Source organism: Mus musculus, chromosome X (genome assembly GCF_000001635.26).
Source record: "Mus musculus strain C57BL/6J chromosome X, GRCm38.p6 C57BL/6J".
In the NCBI taxonomy this organism is placed as follows: domain Eukaryota; kingdom Metazoa; phylum Chordata; class Mammalia; order Rodentia; family Muridae; genus Mus; species Mus musculus.
The window spans coordinates 94,786,994-94,799,528 of record NC_000086.7 but is presented as its reverse complement, the minus strand read 5'-3'; the positions used below and the strand labels follow the sequence as shown (position 1 = coordinate 94,799,528).

The following is a 12,535-nucleotide window of genomic DNA, read 5'->3' as shown; positions in this document are numbered from 1 at the left end:
TCATAGATACTTATGCCTGAATGCTAGTCGACACTGGCAAGGATTTATGCTCTAGAGCCCATAGTAAGCAACTGTACATCCTGGAAGAAGGAAGTCACACTACGAAGCTTGCAGTATGGATTCAACTGCATAGCTCCATATAAACTGTATTGTTTAGGCTGTTCACCCTACAGCGTTTTGTAGGGAGAACCTAGAAGTGGCTGGATTTTCCAGCTTTCACTATCAGTCGCTTCAGTTGCCAGGTTTTAGACCTGTAGGCTAAGGGTGCCAACCTGCTTTGGACCCCATTTCTTATCTTGGCTCCTGCACCAGGAGGTCAAAACCTGTGAAAGACTACCCTACCCACGGCCCTACCCAGGCCCTGGCTCATAGTACCCAAATGTGAGTACTAGAAGTTACTTGGAGGGGACCAAACCATCAACCAACAGTACACACGGAGGGGCCCATGATTCCAGCTGCATATGTAGCAGAGGATGGCCTCATGGGGCATCACTGGGAGGGGAGCATCACCTTGGTCCTGGGAAGGTTGGATGATGCCCCAGTGTGGAGGAATGCTAGGTCAGGGAGGCGGGGGTGTGGGAACACCCTCATAGATGCAGGGGAAGTGGTTGAGGGATAAGGGGTTTCAGTGGAGGGGAAACCAGGAAAGGGGATAACATTTGAAATGTAAATACACACACACACACATACACACACACATGAAGTTACTGTGAGCTCTCAGGCTTGTGTGTGCACATGTGCTGTGAGGTGTGTGCGTGTGTGTGTGTGTGTGTGTGTGTGTGTGTGTGTGTGTGTGTGTAGCGGGCATCTAGATCAGAAATGGTAGTAGTAGAGTATTTAACGTGGGCAGTTTATCCTGTCCGAAGTTCTGTCCTCCTCCACCCAGCAGTAAACAATTTCCTGCAACACACTGCTACAGAGTGCCAGGGAACAAGTTCAGCTCAGGAAGAGGCCACAGCAACAGGCTTATTTGAGACCCAGGGTGAGGAGGTAGGGATGAGTTGTTCTCTCTCATTGGCTAGGTGGCTCTGTGCCTGGGCAGCAGCATTCTGGATGAACTGTCATTCTGTGTCTACTTGGGAAGCCCTTGATTACTTTGTAACACGCTGTGTGTAAGTTCTTTCGGCGCCTGAGACTCTGCCTCTGGGCTGTGTCTTGTGTTCCAGAGCCGCGGTCCCAGCATATTTAAATCACGGTGGCGTTAAATACGTTTTAATATCTGATAGGGCCAGTTTCTGCGCATTGCACTTTTTTTCCTTTCAGGAACGTGTTCGGGCCCGCGGCAGGGGGCGGGGTCGCGCCTCCGCCTCGGCTCTGGTTCCAGCCGAGCCTCACCGACGCCGAGATGGAAATCCCGAGGCTGCTCCCGGCTCGCGGGACACCGCAGGGCGCCGGTGGCGGCGGCTGCCCGGCGGGTGGCGGCGGGGTGCACCGAGCCCCGGCCTCTCTGGCTTGTCAGGCCCCCACGCGCCGCCTCCTACTGCTCCGGGGGGCCCAAGATGGCGGGCCGGGGCCGCGGAGCGCAGAGGCCCAGAGGGCCTCCCGGGGCCTGGGCCCGAGCCTGAACCGGTTGGCGCCGAGGCCCGATCACCGGAGCAGCGGCGGCGGCAGAGGCGGCGGCGCTGGCGGAGGAGGAGGAGGCAGCGGCGGCGGCGGTGGCGGCGGCGGCGGCGGCGGCGGCGGCGGCGGCGGCGGCGGCAGCAGAGGCGGCAGCGACGACTTCTTCCTGTTGCTGCTTGACCCGGTGGGTGGCGATGTAGAAACCGTGGGCACGGAGCAGGCCGGAGCGCCCGTGCGGAGGGAGGAGGCCGGGGCAGGCCCGAGGCCCGAGCGGCGCCAGAGCGCCGGGCCCCCAGCGGGCCGTCCCGAGCCGGGTCCCCGCTGTCTGTCTGCGGTCCCGGCCGCGTCCCCGCTTCCCGCGGCCGGCCCGGGCCCAGCGGCGGCGGCGGCGGCGGCGGCGGCGGCGGCCTTCGCGGGCACCATCACCATCCACAACCAGGACTTGCTGCTGCGCTTCGAGAACGGCGTCCTCACCCTGACCACGCCCCCGCTGCCCGCCTGGGAGCCGGGGGTCGCGCCGTTCCCGCAGCCTCAGCCGCCGCCGCAGCCGGGGGCGCTGATCGCCCCGCAGCCGCCGCCGCCGGGTTTCCGCCCGCCGCTGCCGCCGCCGCCGCCGCCGCCGCCGCCGGGGCGCAGCTGGGCGACTGCCCCGAGCTGCCGCCGGACCTCCTGCTGGCGGAGCCGGCGGAACCCGCGGCCTGCCCGGCGCCCCCGGAGGAGGAGGCCGAGGCCCCGGCCGCCGCCGCCGCGCAGAGCCCCCGCGGGCCCGCGGGCCCGGGCCCGGGCCCGGGCGTGGTGCTGTACCTGTGCCCGGAGGCGCAGTGCGGCCAGACCTTCGCCAAGAAGCACCAGCTGAAGGTGCACCTGCTGACGCACAGCAGCAGCCAGGGCCAGCGGCCCTTCAAGTGCCCGCTCAGCGGCTGCGGCTGGACCTTCACCACCTCCTACAAGCTCAAGCGGCACCTGCAGTCGCACGACAAGCTGCGGCCATTCGGCTGCCCGGTGCAGGGCTGCGGCAAGAGCTTCACCACCGTCTACAACCTCAAGGCGCACATGAAGGGGCACGAGCAGGAGAACTCCTTCAAATGCGAGGTGTGCGAGGAGAGCTTCCCCACGCAGGCCAAGCTCAGCACCCACCAGCGCAGCCACTTCGAGCCCGAGAGGCCCTACCAGTGCGCGTTTTCGGGCTGCAAGAAGACCTTCATCACGGTGAGCGCCCTGTTCTCGCACAACCGCGCCCATTTCAGGGAACAGGAACTCTTCGCCTGCTCCTTCCCTGGCTGCAGCAAGCAGTACGACAAGGCCTGCAGGCTCAAGATCCACCTGCGCAGCCACACCGGGGAGAGACCCTTCCTGTGTGACTTCGACGGCTGCGGCTGGAACTTCACCAGCATGTCCAAGCTCTTAAGGCACAAGCGGAAGCACGAGGACGACCGCAGGTTCACCTGTCCCGTCGAGGGCTGCGGCAAGTCCTTCACCAGGGCCGAGCACCTGAAAGGCCACAGCATAACCCACCTGGGCACCAAGCCCTTCGTGTGCCCCGTGGAGGGCTGCTGTGCCCGCTTCTCGGCTCGCAGCAGCCTCTACATCCACTCCAAGAAGCACTTGCAGGACGTGGGTGCGTGGAAGAGCCGCTGCCCGGTCCCCACCTGTAACAAGCTCTTCACGTCCAAGCACAGCATGAAGACCCACATGACCAAAAGGCACAACCTCAGCCAGGACCTCCTGGCCCAGCTAGAAGCTGCCAACTCTCTCACGCCCAGCAGTGAGCTCACCAGCCCGGGGCAGAGCGATCTCAGTGGGGCCGAGCTCGTGTCTCTGTTCTCGGATGTGCCTGGCCACGGTTCCGCCGCGGTGCTGGACACGGCCTTGGTCAACTCTGGCATCTTGACTATTGATGTGGCCTCTGTGAACTCGAGCCTCGCGGGAAGTCTCCCTGCGGATAATAACAGCAACAACCATTCCTTGGGGCAAGCGGCCGAGCCTCGGGCCTTGAGGGGGGCCCCCAGTGACCTCCCCCAGAGTCTGGATACCTCTCTCTTCTTCGGAACCTCGGTGGCTGGCTACCAGCACAGCCCCTTGGACATGGACGATGTCTCCGCCGGGAACGTGGGGCTCTTTGGCTCCTTGGCCCTGAAAAACTCAAGCCTGGAGCCGCAGGCTTTGACACCCAGCAATAAGTTGACTGTGGACACGGAAGCTCTGACCCCCTCCAGCACCCTCTGTGAAAACAGTGTCTCCGAGCTACTGACCCCAGCCAAAGCCGAGTGGAACGTGCACCCCGAATCTGACTTCTTTGGACACGAGGAAGAAACCCAGTTCGGATTCTCCCACCCAACAGGAAGCCATGGGTCTCAGAAAGACACAGATCTTATCACGGTGACTGGCACCCCGTTTTTGGTATGAACCGACTCTGCCTGTTCCCTGCCTGCCCTGTGGCTCACTTTGTTGTTGTTGTTGATGTTGTTGTTTTTATCACACTCAAATGTGAGAATGTTCTGGAAGGAGCGCTTGCTTGCCTGCAGTTGTTTCTTGCTGCCTTGCAAAGGAACGCATCTGTGGATTACCAATTTAGGGATTTCAGTTCTCATCTTGAGTCTGGGACTGATAAGTTCTCTGACTGTGAGCAAGTCTCTTAACCGAGCTGAGCCTTAATTCATTATTTATAAAAGTAGTCTTTTTTTTGTCTAGCTTATTTCTCTTTCCTTTTCAACTGCATTTCAATTTTTTTGTACACCTTTGGTGTAATTTTTTAGAGTATTTCATAGTGGTTACATATGAGTCTCATGTAATGAACAGGAATGTGATCCCTTTGAACATTAAATGATCAGAGATAGAGGAACTCGTGTTTTAACTTTTACCATTTATCTTACCTTCTTTCACAGTATCCATTGTATCAGTAGAGTGCAAAAATGTTGTATTTTATGTGGTTGTTTGATGTTTTCTCAGTCTTCTTATGTTGTCTTTCTGTAGAAGGGTTTTTTTTAAAAGAAAAATATCAGGGATTTGATATATTACAAGCATATTCTAAAATATTGCCTCGTTACCATTGAACAAGTGGCCTTATACTAGTCATTTAGTCTTGCCAAGCCTTACTCCGCTAGCTTTACAGTGCTGATAGAAATGCACATTATTCTCATGCATATTGTATCTATTGATGCTTGAGATTGTTACTGAAGGGAAAATATATGCTTGGGCTTTTCTGAATCTTCTTTAGTTGTTTCTTTCTTTCTTTATTTCTTTCTTTTTTTCTTTCTTTCTTTCTTTCTTTCTTTCTTTCTTTCTTTCTTTCTTCTCTGCCTCCTTTTTTCCCCTCTTCAAATCCTAGAGTACACAAGATAGGAAACACATGTATCATAGTTTTCAGCCAATAATATAAGTATTATGCATAGATGGGAATTTATTCCTTCCACAATTTCTTGAGGAATTTTTCTTTACAGAGTTCTCATTTAACACTGTTCACTGTTTTATTCGTCCACTTAACTGGTGTCTGCTCTGGATCAAAGCCAGCTCTTGGCCTGACTCTACTATTCTGATAGAATTTGGAAATGGACCAGAAGGTAATATTTCTTTTTCCTGGTGACCTCATTTGTAGCCCTCTCTGGAATGAGAGGTTTGCTATGTATTTTGAAATAGAAATACTGTCAATCTTAGCATGAGTGTAGCATTTTATGGTTTATATAGAAAATTCATATCTAATATATTTGATCATCATAATCTTGATGAGAAATTGTAAACTTAAACTGATACTAAAACTTTCCTGATGTAAATTGATTTCATTTGGTAAATATTAATTATTTCTATATGTGTAGTTCACATCAAAGAGGAAATATTTCTACCTCTCCCATTCTGCTCTTCTGAATTCCACAATCACTTTGTTAATGAGCAATCCTTTTGTTGTGCCTATGGATATCCTTGTTCCCTTCTGCTTTTTCTGCTCCCCCCCCCTATTCCTGTAGTTCCTGATATATGCACACCAGTGTGTGCTATGCCTCTACTTTTTTTCTCTAATTTTTCACTTCTTTTTGGTCACTCTTTTCTCTCACATGATCTATTTTTTTAGTCACAATAATTATTACAGTCTGTATGCACCACGATGGTATTTTCTGGATTCAGCTTACAAGTGTGTTTACAGGAGGCAGATGTTAATGGAAACACTTTATCCTATAAGATCTGATGACAAGTACCTCTTTCAATTTGTTTGCCGTGTTTTCTACTAGAAAAGAGTTATTTTGAAATACTCAAATTCAATACTGTTTTTTGTGAGGACACTTGAAGAAAACACTTTTTTATAGTACTTTGGCAATATATAATTTGCCACTTTGAAATACATTATATACTACTACCTTTATAATTTTTATATTGTTTGAACCCATTTAGTAAAAAGGTAATAAAAGTACACATTAACTTTTAATTTAAAGAAGTATTCAGAATTTTAGTGTGTCCAAGCATCAAGATTATTATTGACTTAGCACTTTGAAAAGATTTTAAAGACTATGTTAGAAATGCATTTTCATGAGTTAAACATTTCTCATTTTATTCTTCAAGGAATGCAAAGACCTGAGGTAAACACAGACTTTATAAGCATTATTAAGATATATAACCGTAAAGGTATTTTAAACCGTCACTTTGTTTCTTTTAAATTTCTTCCAACTAAAGACTATACTAAAATATTCTTATCTATAGACTGTAGAATTTCCAAAGGATAAAATTTAATTTCTTGATGATAAAAAATCATGTTGTTGTCTTTCTGATTTCTCTCCATACCATTGCCCTAGCATGAATGACTGTAATTACAGTGACTACACGTGACAACACATATAATGATCATACTTCTGGTAATATAAATTTGACATTTTTGAAATGATGTCTTGATTTCATTTTATCTCCTTTGCCTTTTGTGTTTCTGTAGTCTTTCTTGATCTATTAAGATTTTCTAATTGTATTAATAACAAAATGCGTTATATGAAGATTGTTTTCAAAGGGCCTTGTTTAGCCTTTTGATCATGTAAAATATGTTAAGCTTGCTATAACTTGATATTTCAGTTACTTAATATTGTACTGTTAAATAACTGAAAGTCTTGAGTATTATAAATAAAACTTGATGGATTTTCAGGTCATCTGTCAGGAAATTTTCCATCATGGAAAAGAAAAGGATTATAGTGTAACAGGATATTTAGAATATTAGCTCTCTGGAGTTATTCATAATCCATTAGTATTAAACCTATTTAATAATGCAAAAAATAACTTATGGACCTTACCCAAAATATGTCATAATTGAAATGTAAGACTGGACTACATTGTATGTGTCTATTGCTTTTGAACACTGCAGCTTCTTTTCCTTGACATTTTTTAAGGGAGAAAGGGTTTATGTATTCTCACAGTTCTGTAGCACTGTCTATAACACTGGAGAGATTACAGCAGCAGGGACCTCACGGATGTGATCACATTAGATACGTAGTCAAGACTAGAGAGACTAACAAATGGATGTGTGCTCATCTTAAGCTTTCGCTCTCCACCCCAGCCACAACTAAGATGGGACTCCTACGACAATTAACAGCATCAAAATAATCCCCTATGGACCCTAGCCATCGTTCTGGTGATGTTAGATTTTGTTCAGTTGAGAATGAATACTAATCATTACAGTATGCATTCTACAAAGTTCAGGGATGAAAGATCTCTTATAACTGTGCTGCTTTATGATGTACAAAGTTCTCATAAATAGTTTGTGTTATCATCTTCATTTTACATTTGAGAAATATGAAATGCTAGGAAGTTTATGTGATTTTCCTAAAATCATAATTTTACAAGTGGTTGGGTTTGGTGTAGTTGAAAAATCCTTCCAGAATCCTGATGATACTTTAAGCATAATACACTATTATAATGTTATGAGAGGCAGAGACCTAGACATGTCAGTCTCACCAAATCTGAATTTGTGTACTAGAATAGACTATTTCCTTGATTATTAATCACCCCTGAAATTGTTCTAGAAATTCTTGCAACAATGGCTATAAATGGTCTATAAGAAGAGTATTTCAAAACCTTCCAGATCTGTTCAGTGGTCCAGAAAGAGGTTTTAAGAATACATATCCCCCAGTCGGGTGTGGTCGCGCACGCCTTTAATCTCAGCACTTGGGGGGCAGAAGCAGGCAGATTTCTGAGTTTGAGGCCAGCCTGGTCTACAAAGTGAGTTCCAGGACAGCCAGGGATATACAGAGAAACCCTGTCTCGAAAAACCAAAAAAAAAAAAAAAAAAAAAAAAAAAAGAAAGAAAGAAAGAATACATATCCCAGCCCCAATGAGCATAAAATATTCTTATTTATGTTGGAAACTAAAAATAAGACTGATATATTTATACCTTCAATTGCTCCTGAGGTAGTTGGAATTATCCACTAGAAATATCTTCTAGAGTAAACAAAAAGGTAATTATTTTTCTCAAGTCACCATCATTTTTCAATATAAATTTTGTATTATATTAAATATATAATTTTAAATTGTTATTTTTTGAGATTATAAATACATTATTTTCCCCTTCCCTTTCATTCCTTCAAACCCTCTCATTTGGCCCTCCTTGCTCTCTTTCAAACTCATGACTTCCCTTTTCATGAATTGTTGTTCCATACATATATGTATTAGTAAATACTTAAACACAATCGGCCCAGTCTATGTAGTGTTGCTTGTATATGTTTTCAGAACCGACTAGTTGGTAATGGATGGCCAGTTGGTGTTTTCTTTCTTGGAGAAAACTACTTTTTCTGTTCTCAGAAAGTCTTAGTTGCCTGTAGTTTTTGTGTAGGGTTGAGTTCTCCTCCGCTTTTCCCCGTGCGTGTTAGTATGTTTACTTGTCACCCTTGTTCTGCTCACACTCAAGCAGTCATGTAGGTGAGACGAGAAACCATAGCCCATAGTGAACTCTCTATTATTCTGGCTTTTCATTTTTTTCTGGCCCCTTTTCCACAATGATCCCTGAGCATTAGGTAGAGGAGTTGTGTTGTAGATGTGTCAAATGGGACAGAGCTCCACAACTCTACATTTTCTTTTTAAATAGAAAAGGGTTGCACTGCTACTTTATTGTTGTTCTTAGTTTTTATACCTTTTCAGGATAAGTGACCACATATTGTTGTTTTTGTTTTTTGTTTTTTACCTGCTAACTCCACTAAGGAATTTTTTTTTTAAATTTATTTACAATCCAGCCACCAATCCCGTCCCACCCCACCCCCCCGGTTCCTCATCCCATTCTCACCCCCATCCCTGACAGAATGCTCCCCCACCAGGCCTCTCCACTCCCTGGGGCCCCCAGTCTCTTGAGGGTTAGGTGCCTCTTCTCTCACTGAGTCCAGACCAGGCAGTCCTCTGCTGTACGTGTAGGGTCCTCATATCAACTAGTGTATGCTGCCTGGTTGGTGGCTCAGTGTCTGAGAGATCTCAGGGGTCCAGGTTAGTTGAGACTGCTGGTCTTCCTATGGGGTCCGCCCTCCTCCTCAGCTTCTTCCAGTCTTTCCCTAATTCAACAACAGGGGTCAACAGCTTCTGTCCATTGGTTGGGTGTATCTGTTTCTGCTTCTGTCTCAGTCAGCTGCTTGTTGGGCCTTTATTTATTGCAACACTCGAACTGGGCATTACTTTTTCTCTTCAACGTCTTGCTCCGAAGCTTCCTTCGCGCTTTTTGCTCGGATGCCAAAGAGCCAGGCATTGGCATGGGCCAAGTGAAGACTGGCAAAAGCCTTAGAGTTTTCTTCTTCTGTGACGACGCTGGCCTTTTCCTTTTTGTATACATTCCAGATGGGCATCACAGGTCCTGTCAGCTGGGTGGCCAGTTTAAGTTCTTCAGCAGAACTGTCTCCCTTCTTTGGAGCAGAAGGCTTCCTGGGGGAAAGTATGAGCTTGGAGCAGTACTCCTTCAGGCGCTGCACGGTGGCCTGCAGCGGTTCAGTGGATTTGTTTTGCCTCCTTGGGTCCACAGAGATGCTGATGGTGCAAACCATTTTCATGTGGATCCCAGCCACCCTGAGTTCCTCTAGGCTGAAGCCCCTGACAGCCCGGACCTTGGTGTGGTATCTTACTGTAGGGGACCTCACAGTGGGCCTGATGGGGCCGGACGCGGGACGAGGGGGAATGCTGTGTGCTTTCTCCTGCCGAGCCTTGAGTCTGCAGGTCTTGCATGGTAGCTGGTTGAACCAAGTGTACACTCGCTGCTGCCAATGCTTGTGGAAGTGGGGCTTCATGATCATGCCATTCCGGCTGGGTGCCATGGCTGCCTCCTATACAGGAGAACTGCCAAGCAGAAAGGCTTTTAATTTTTTAATGTAGGTGTATAGCACTATAAATTTCCCTAGTGGGACTACTTTCAGTGTGTTGCAAAGTCTTCATTGTGTTGTGTTGTGTTAGTTCCCAGAGAAACTCGTGCTTTTTTCAAGAGTTTTATTCCATGAGGAGTTGCTTGATCTTCATAAGTTTGTGTATTTACTAGGGATTTATTTACTGTCAATTTTAAATTTTATTGCATTGTAGTCATATAGGATATATGAAGCTATTTTAGTATTTTTAAATTTTCAAAGAAATATTTGTTTTAGCCGTGGTGGCACACGCCTTTAATCCCAGCACTTGGGAGGCAGAGGCAGGCAAATTTCTGAGTTCGAGGCCAGTCTGGTCTACAAAGTGAGTTCCAGGACAGGCAGGGTTATACAGAGAGACCCTGTCTCGAAAAAAAAAAAAAAGAAAGAAAGAAAGAATTATTTTGTGTCCTAGGATATCTATTTTACAGAAGCTTCTGTGTGCTACTGAGTAGAATGTGAGCTCTTTGGTTTTTAGATGGAATGCTCAGTAGACATCTGTTAAGTCTCTTTAATGTATGATGCCATTTCATTCTGTTGGTTTTGTTTAATTTTTGTCCAAATGAACTGCCTACTGGAGAAAGTAAGGTATTGAAATCAATTACTATTATGGTTAGATGTAATCTTTTCAAACACCAATTTTTAATGATGGTTCTTAAATACTTTAACATTCCTTTTAGCCCACCAGAGGTAGTGGAAAAGAAAGGATATGGGTGGGGGGGGGGGAAGTGGACCTGTTTAGAAACATTCTTTGGAACAACTCCCATCTGCATTGTCTGGAAATCAACAGTTCAGTTCACAGGTCAGCAGCAGCAGCTCGATCCACTCGCAAACACTGCACAGATACACCAGTAGTCCAGTTCAGTAGTGTCAGGAGAGCAAACACAAATCAGCATCAGTGGCATGACTTGGCAAAGACAGCCAGGCTCGAGTCAGTAGGAGGGACCAGGAAGAATGCCAGGAGAAGTTCTTGGCTGTGCCTCTCTTAGCAAATCTAAGATCAGTGAAGTCTTAAGACCCACAAAAGTTGCAGAGCTAGCTCTATAAGCAAGCTAGTTCAGCTATGTCAATAGCTCAATGTCTGTTGAGTCCTTTTTATCAACATCATGTGTCCTCCATGGGTCTTGCCTCAGCACAGGTCTTGCCTTAGAATAAGCATGCATGTGCCTATCTCAGCTGTTGTCACTCTGCCAATCAGCCTGAGTCCTCAGAAGCATCAAGAAACTATAGCACACCATCAGAAGTTTTTTGCTGCAGTTCTCTTTATGGAGTCCAGACAAATGGAGCTCAACTGCACAATGTAAGGCACACCAATACATATGTGTTGTTAGCAGAGAGTCCTTCATCATGTGTCCTTTCATGGGCTTGCTTTAGCAGAACATCCTCTCTCCCGTGTCTGCTTCAGCTAAATGTTCCTTCACCAGTCTACCTTAGTCTTTCCCTCCTGTGTCCACTTCAGGAAAATACTCCTTCATGTGTTTGCCCCAGCAAAGCACCATCTAACACAACTGACTTTCCACTTCAGTGGATGTTAATCTGTGTTTTTAATTCTGGTAGTACTTTTTAATGAACTTGGTTACACCAGAAATTGTTGCATATATGTTTAGGACAGTAATGTCTTTGGATTAACTGTTCCCTTGATTAGAATGAAGTGTCCCTCTTTTTACCACCTTTTGAGAAGCAAATATACTTGGGTGTGGTATATCCTTGTAACCCTAGTATTTCCAATGAGGATTTCAAGGCCAGCTTCTAAAGACCCTGTGTCAAACAAAGCAAATAAAACAAAAACTGTTTTCTGGGTTTCAGAGAACAAATTAAGCGCAAAACTGCATATATAATGCACTCTTTATTAAAAAGAATTTATACAACATATTCTGATTATACCCTCCCCCACTCACACATTCTCTCAGATCTTCCCTACTTTCTGACTTGCTCTTGAAAATAGATTTTATGGATCTGGAGATACTGCTCAACTGCTTCAGTGTATCTGAGTTTGATTCCCAGCACCCACATGCTGGCTTACAACTTCTGGTATTTCCAAATCTAAGCAATCTAATCTCTTCTCAACTCCATTGGCAGCAGGCACACATATGCTACGCACACACACACACACACACACACACGCACAAACACACACATTGCAAATACTCATAGACATAAAAAATACGATTTTGAATATTTGTTTAATATAAAGTGATAGACCTGTAGAAACATATTTAAGGTTTTTTTATAAGTTTATTAAAATAGAATTATATCAATTTCCCTTTTCCCTTTCTGACTTTCCAGCTCCTCTCAGGTACCCTCCTTTCACCCTTCCCATATTCCCCTCTTCCACTCTCAAGTTGACAACATCCTTTTCTTTGATTATTATTGCTACAGATATATGTATATATACATATATGTACAAATATATAAATACAACCTGCTGAGTTCATTATTATTTCTTTTGTGATTATGGTCATAGGGTGTTGGTCAATAGAGGCTCATTGCTAGGAGAGGCTAATTTTTCCTCTCTCAGCAGTCATTAGTTGCTTATAGTTCTTTGTCTCAAGGCAGAGTCCTATGAAAATATCCCTCTGGCACATTAGTATGTCTTTTGATATTGCCATCATTTCCATTTATATTGTAGTTGGTTCAATCTT

General features: G+C 45.9%; 2 pseudogenes across 1 annotated transcript; one reads left to right on the top strand and one right to left on the bottom strand.

Annotated features, from left to right (window-relative positions):
- Window positions 1–1,239: 1,239 nt before the first annotated feature.
- Zxda (zinc finger, X-linked, duplicated A) lies at window positions 1,240–8,244 on the top strand (annotated as a pseudogene). Its single transcript, NR_003292.1, has one exon. The product of NR_003292.1 is annotated as a zinc finger, X-linked, duplicated A (transcript).
- Window positions 9,154–9,850, bottom strand: Rpl13-ps5 (ribosomal protein L13, pseudogene 5; annotated as a pseudogene).